Source organism: Lygodium microphyllum, chromosome 3, assembly GCF_053477565.2.
Source record: "Lygodium microphyllum isolate KBCC chromosome 3, Lygodium_microphyllum_v1.1.10, whole genome shotgun sequence".
NCBI lineage: Eukaryota > Viridiplantae > Streptophyta > Polypodiopsida > Schizaeales > Lygodiaceae > Lygodium > Lygodium microphyllum.
This window is the reverse complement of record NC_141137.1, coordinates 113,433,851-113,441,439: the sequence shown is the minus strand read 5'-3', so window position 1 is coordinate 113,441,439 and position 7,589 is coordinate 113,433,851.

Here is a 7,589-nt window from a genome sequence, read left to right as displayed (position 1 = left end):
ACCATTTTAATTTCAACTTTGTGTTATATAGGTTTTTTTGAAGGCATAAAAAGAGACACGAAACTCCCTTCAAGTTTGCAAAAAAGAACCAAAGGGAAAAACTAAAAATGGGTGCAATCCTTGAAAAGTAAAATCATATATTAGATGTGATAGTGGTTTGCAATATTTTGAAAAGACTGAAGCATTTCTATCCAACCAAATATGCTATAGATATTCTCCCCTAACACTCCTCCACTATAGAACTAGGAGGTTGTTTGTGCAATAGTAAGCTGGAGTAGATTCTTTTTCTTGCTCACTAGGAGAGCTTAAGTTCACTTATGCTAGCACCATGCCACAATTGAGGAAATATCCTCCCCTAACTTTGTTTTTGGTGATCTTGCAACAATTCCATAATCCCTATCTCTACTTCCTTGCCCGTGCAGCTCTTTGTAGCACCATGTTGTTGGTTGAACTAATATCCATGGGATGCATTAGCTCAAAGTCATCATAGCTCAGGAAGCACCATAAGCAAGATTCTATGTCACCACAAAGAGAGAGAGAGAGAGAGAGAGAGAGAGAGAGCACACTATCAATAGTGATCATGCCATGCATGAACATTCTCGATGGAGAAAGAGAGAGAGAGAGAGGGGGAGAGAAAAATGTGGTGGTTTCTACTATGACAGTAAGGAGGAGAGAGAGAGAAAGAGAGATGTTGAGTCCTGATCTCAACCCCTCCCTCCCAGCCTTGCCACATCCACAATTAATTGCAACATCTATTAATAGGGGGTCGTATACCTCAGCCCTTAAGTTCAAATATTTTAATCCTTCCATTTCTTCAAAAAAAAAACTCTAGCCAATGGGATTGTAGCATAGTGGTTAGTATGTGTATTTTGTTTCACTAAAGGAACAATCATCAAGTGACTAAAAATTGGTTTATTCTACCAAAGGCATGTGATTTTGTGCCACCAAATTGTTCTTTTTGCATGGTACTTTTGTTGTCTATCATTCATTGACAATGAAAGTTGAAGATGTCGCATGCACCACCTTCAATGCCTCATTTTGTCACATAGAAACTACCCTTTGGGTCTTGCCTACACAAAAAGGACATCCAAAGCACCCCACATAGGGCAGGGATTAGTAGACAAAGCAAAACCCAACTCTTCAAAGTTATGCAAGAGACATTGAAGAAGGAAAGGGTCAAGGGGTCTTTGCTTCCAAAGCCATATTTAGTTCAATAAACAAGATGCAACATCAACCAACAAGTCTTGGAAGTCCTTGGCAATCCCGTTCACATCCTATATAGCTATCTTGGAAAGAAGAGAGCGCTAGACTATGATAGCTATAATAACATTCTTTGACTTGAGGACGTTGCAACCAACAATGATCATGTTTTACATGCTAGATTACACATAAGAAATGGGGTATTCATTTCTGTTATCAAGTTGGATGAAACTAATATTGCGAAGGGCAAGAAAATGGAGAGAGTTTCTATCACCTTAATGAATTGGGCTCTTCAACCATGTATTGAGGAGTGAATTGAAGGACTCACTGCACTTCAGCATGCAATCAGAGGAAGACATCTGGTGGTTGGAAGTAGTTTAGGTTGACATGGAATATTTTGACATGTTGAATTGGGAGTTTCAATGAACTTCTATACTAAGGTGATAAGTGCTCAAAAATCAAGGGAGAAACTAAGCGTCAAAGGGTTTCGACAATATAAAGTGGAGTGGTACATTGGCCATAGATTTAAAGACACTAAAGTGTATGTATAATGTGTTGAAAGGTGCTACTCCTAAGAGTCATTGCATTTATTGCATGGTCATGGCCAAGGAGTGCAATGCTGCTAGTTGCAACAAGGTGCCTCTACTAGACACACCAAAGATCCAAACTTTCAAGCTATTTTGGATATCCCTTCAACAAATGTCCACATGTGCACATTATATGCCTTGTGTAGAATATTTGAGAAAATTGTAAATATGTATATTGGATTTTCATGGAAATCGCAACCCCAAAAGGCTAGGGATGGTGCTATCAGGGCCGTCAGACATTGGTCTCCAAAGGGGGAATGTTGTAATAGAGGCAAATCCTTAGAGATCCAAAAATGAAAATAGTGTTCCTAGCCCTCAATAGGTGGATCTAAGGCCAGGAGGTTTTTGGGCTTCCATGGCAAGCTCAGAAAAGATTCTTCTCACGTTCATTACAACCAATGGAAAGTGATACACAATGTATTCAAAGACCATGGGGATAAAGGAAGAGAAAGGAGAATGAAGGTCAAAGTCTGGGAAGCATTGTGTACAATGTTCTTATATTATGATAAATCACATTGGTCCATTGAGAATCTTTCGGTCTTCAAGAGGGCCCTCACCAAATTCAAAACCTCCATGAAGGATGCTTGGGGAGAAAACAATTTCATGAACTATATGGTAAGGAAGTCCCTTTGATTTTAAAAAAAGTTTCAGGAAAAAGGGAAAGAAAATGTGAGGCTTCAATGAGACCTGCATAAGGGTCACTAGTAAGTGATTTAGGGCCCTTTCTCTTTGAGGTAGATGTTTTTTTTGCTTGGTAGTGACCCTCCCTAGAAATGAGGCATCCACCGATGCAACTCACTGAATTCAAGGTAGATGATGAAAAGGGGTCACTACCACATGAAATGGGGGATTTCTTACTGACAAAAAGGGATCCATTTCACTTGGTTTTGATCCTCTCTAGGAATGAGATGTCCAACACTCCAACTCATTGGTTCAAGGTAGATGATAAGTAAATGACACAAATAATTGGAATGAACTCACAATCAAGTAGATATCATTTGAGTTTTTTCAAAGTTCATATGGATATTTAGTAGGCCTTGAACGTACTACTTAGCACTTAACTAATTCCATCACTTTTCTTATGTGCAACATATTATTCATAGTCACAGTCCCTAGTTAAGAGCCCTGATTAAGAGGTAGTCTGTGAGTTTGTTGATTTGGTCCCACCCAAGGAATGGAAAAGTTTCATTACCAAGCATGGACCTGATACTTTAGGCATACAAGATATGGTGGTGATGCATAAAAGGCAAACAATCTACTGGAATTTTCCTACTTGTCTCATAGATTAACTTGTTCCTTACTATGTGGGCTTGAAGAAGACAATTTTATCTTCTTTGTTGGCATGTCCTCATTCTCATTGCCCTCATCCTCTGAGTTTGATAGTTGTATAAGTGGTGTTAGCTCTATTGGAGGTAGTGACTCTATAGCTAGCACACCTCGAGGGGCATGCTCTATAGGAACCCTACGCTTTGTCCACCACAAGAATTCTTGTTTTGCATAAGGATGGAAGTCATCTGATTTTCAGATCCCATTGTAATGGCATGAGTGGCATATGATACATAGTAGTAAGGGGCCCTCAAAGATTGGTATTCATATCCAATGCAAAACACTGGCAATGCAGGTTCTTGAGCAAAATTATTTTCTTTGGATTTGTTGGAAGGGCATGTTGTCCACAAAATTTGGTCAGCACCTTGAGCATAAAAATGGGGAGCAATGCATTGCCTAGAGAATATTCAATGTGAAAAATTATAATGTATAACAGAAACGTCATTTATTTAGATCAATACATAATCTTTCTCTATAATACATTGCTTGAAAGTGTATTTGTGCATATGTACCTTTGTATGATCCAATTTTTCAATGTATTGTGAGGGAGCCACATCTTTTTTGTGGCACGTTGTCTTGGAGCTACTAGTAGCCAATGTCCTTGAGCCCCTTGATTACATAAGGAAGTCATCTCTATGAAGTAGCACCTTCTTGCAAATATGAATTCTTAGAAAAGGAGCCAGAAACCATTGTAGACCAAGAATAAGAAGATCACAAAGATTTAATATCTATTGATTTTCATTACTTTCAAGCAAACACAACATCCACAAAGGAATTATGCCACCCATGGATTCTTGTGATATTGGTGTTTCATGTTGTCCCATATTTGTTATGTTAAGCCTTTGCATTATTGCATGCCTTTTCTCTTCAGTAGACCATTGTCACTGCTCATAGACCTTGGCCTCTACTTCAAGCCTTTTGAGGATCTCCTCACTCCATGTCCATTTTGCATCTTCAACCAACCACAATGCCAACCAAGAGATATAGATCTACATAATCCACTACCCACCCTAAGTTAGCCTCACTAAACTAGGCCAAGGCAGTGAGATTATAATCATCAATAATGTCTAATGAACTCATAATGTTGGCTAGCAACACATAGTTGTGGTCATACAACTTCATAAATGTAGACAAGAATGCCTTCTTCCTTGGCATACGAATCAAGCGGTAGCACATCCTTTAGGTTGGCAACAACGATAGTAACTAAGACTCTATCAACACTTTGCCTTTGCTAAGCAACATCCACTCTCTCATCCTCTACATCGAAGGCTAAAATCTCCTTTTCCTTTTTAATCTCTCTATTAGTAATAGTAGATTGTCTCCTATCACTAGCGTGCACTGCTTTTGAAGTCCCTTGCAAGTTTTTTCTATCCATTAAGAGATGTAAGTAGCAAAGGAACACAAAGGAATAATGTAGTACACAGTATCTCTTTGAGTGTGCTAGGCAGTCCTCTATGCCCTTGTGTGCATTGGCAAGTAAGTTATCTAGTCCCTTGGCTAACACTCTCTCGGTGACTTTGTTGGTTGTGAAGTTATTTGAGTGAACATATTCCTCTGCATCAACGGTCACTGTGCTAGATGACATGATTCTTCAGTATTTCTCCATTTGGTCAACCAACATATTCCCAAAGAATCCCAATACTTTCTCAATAGGAAGTAGTGACTTGAATTAATGTGACAACTCGGTAGCACAGAAGTGAGTGCCAGCATTATAGAGGAACATACATAGCTTTTCATCCAAGGTCTCCTCCACGTCATCCTCAAACACCAGTTTGATCTTCCTATTTCGTATGCCCAATAGAGAATCCAAAAGCAGAACATTATTAATTCTACAAGCTAAACAAACTACTTTAAAATAAGCCTCCTTCGCTTGGCGGTGAACCATAGTGTATTCAAATGCACATGAAGGTCAGCATCAAGTGATGCTCTTTACCTACCATCCTAGTAAGAGGCCTCCCTTACTTGGTGGTGGTGACCCATATGGTATTGAGTACACACGAGGGTCGACACAAAGAAATGTGGGAGCTCTTGAGTCTAGAGAGAAGCCTCCTTCACTTGGTGGCGACCCATTCTATATTCAAGTACACATGAGGGCCAACACCAAGTGATGCTCTTTGCCTGCAACCCTAGTGAGGGGCCTCCCTTGTCTATAGTGATCCAAATGGCATTTACTATAGAAGAGGGTCAAAAACAAGTAATGTGGGAGCTCTTAAGTCTAGGGAGAAGCCTACTTTTGTTGGTGGTGGCCCATACTACATTTTAGTGTACATGAGGGTTAACATCAAGTGACACTCTACACTCGCCGCTATAATGAGGGATCTCTCCCACTCAATGGTGAACCCATATGCCATTCACAGGGTATTCATTAGTAGTAATAAGGAGATGTCACCTGCATGCAATAAATATATGAAAATACCCCTTATCTACCCCCTATTTATGGGATCTTACCTTATAAAATGTACCTTCCTTCCCTTAAATAACCCCCCTCCCTTACACTCACGTGGTACCATACAATAAACCCTAGTGGACCCCCCAGGATGCCATTGAGTATAGATGAGTCTTAAAACTAATCAATGTGGGAGCTCTCAAGCCTAGGGAGAGGCCTCCTTTACTTGGTGGTGACCCATATTATGTTCAAGTATACATAAGGGTCAACATCAAGTGACGATTTTTGCCCACCATCCTAGTGAGGGGCCTCCCTCTAACTCAATAGTGACCCATATAGTGTTCAATATATATGAGGGTCAAAACCAAGATATGTGGGAGCTCTTAAGCTTATAAATAAGCATCCTTTGCTTTGTGATGCCCCGTACTATGTTCAAGTTCACATAAGGGTCGACACCAAGTGATGCTCTTTGCCCACCACCCTAGTGAGGGGCCTACCTCACTTAGTGGTGACCCATATATAGAATTCAATGCACACAAGGTTCAAAATCAAGTGATGTGGCAATTCTTACATCTAGAAAAAATCTCATTTTCTTGATGGTGACCCATACTGTGTTCAAGTGCACATGAGGGTCAACACCAAGTGATGCTCTTTGCCTGCCACCCCAATGAGGGGCCTCCCTTACTTGGTGATGACCCATATGGCATTTAATGTAAATGAGGGTCAAAACTAAGTGATAAGGGAGCTATTAAGCCTAGTGAGAAGCCTCATTTTCTTGGTGATGATCCATATTGCATTTAAGTGCCAAGGAGGGTTAACACCAAGTGATGCTCTTTGCCCACCAACTTAGTAAAGGGTCTCCCTCACTTGGTGGTGTTCTATACTAAATTTGGTGTACACAAACATTAAAGTCAAGCAATGTGGAAGCTCTCAAGCCTAGGGAGAAGCCTCCCTCACTTGGTAGTGATCCATACTATGTTCAAGTGCACACGAGGGTCACCACTAAAAGTGATGCTAGGACCCTCCACCCTAGTGAGGGGCCTCCCTTGCTTGGTGATGCCCTATACTGCATTCAAGTGGACACGATTGAGAGCTGATTTTAAGGCAGACTTTAAAGTGTAAAAGTGGCTTGGAAGCTATAAAAGTGATAGTTTTGGTGAAAAATGTATCGATCATTCACAGATCAAGGAACTTGAGTTTTTATAGGTACATTTCAATGTTGTAAATCAAATGCAAGTGTATGTTCATCGATAGGAGTCCGTTTGATCCCCCATTAATTCATGGCTACAAGGTTTGGTGTTATAAAGTAACTACTTGATTCAAAAGTCAAAAATAGCATCTAGGAGGCCAAGGTAATAGTTTTCGATGCTAACTTTGTTTTGATAGTGTAAACGTGATGCAAAGTTGAACTGATTATTTGGCAAATTAGTGCTTAAAGAGCCTAAATAAGAAAAAACTCAATGAATAGGGAGGGGTTTATTTTCTTTGATGCCCCATTTTTTAATAAAAATTTAGATTTTGCAACCAACCCTTAGATGCTACCAATGCAATGATAGTTCTTATTGTTGCCATCTTGGCAACTAGACTTAAATTTTCTTCATAATCCAAGCCATACTGCTATGCATATCCCTTTGTAACCAACCTAGATTTATACCGTTCTAGTGAACCATTTGACTTGCATTTTACTTTGTAGACCCATTTGTAGCCAATGGGTACTTTTCCTTCAGGCAACTTGACCAAATCCCATGTTTCATTTTTAGCCACTGCTACATATTCTTCATCCATGGCAGGACACCAATTTTCATCTATAAAACTGCATCATCAAACTTCGTAGTTTCTTTAAAACCTGTTACTCTAGTCATGTAAGCATAACGATGGGCTCAATATCCACTATATGTCAACCTATCAACTAGTTTTCTCACTCTTTTCAGACCTTCTTAAAACTGCAATTGATAACCAAGAAATCAATGCAAATATAGGCACCAAAATGTGCTCAACATGGGAATATCTTTATGAAATGACACTTTGCTTTTGTATTCTCTTGTAGAAAAATCAAATATGAAGCAATGTAAAAGTGTGGGTCCAAAGGC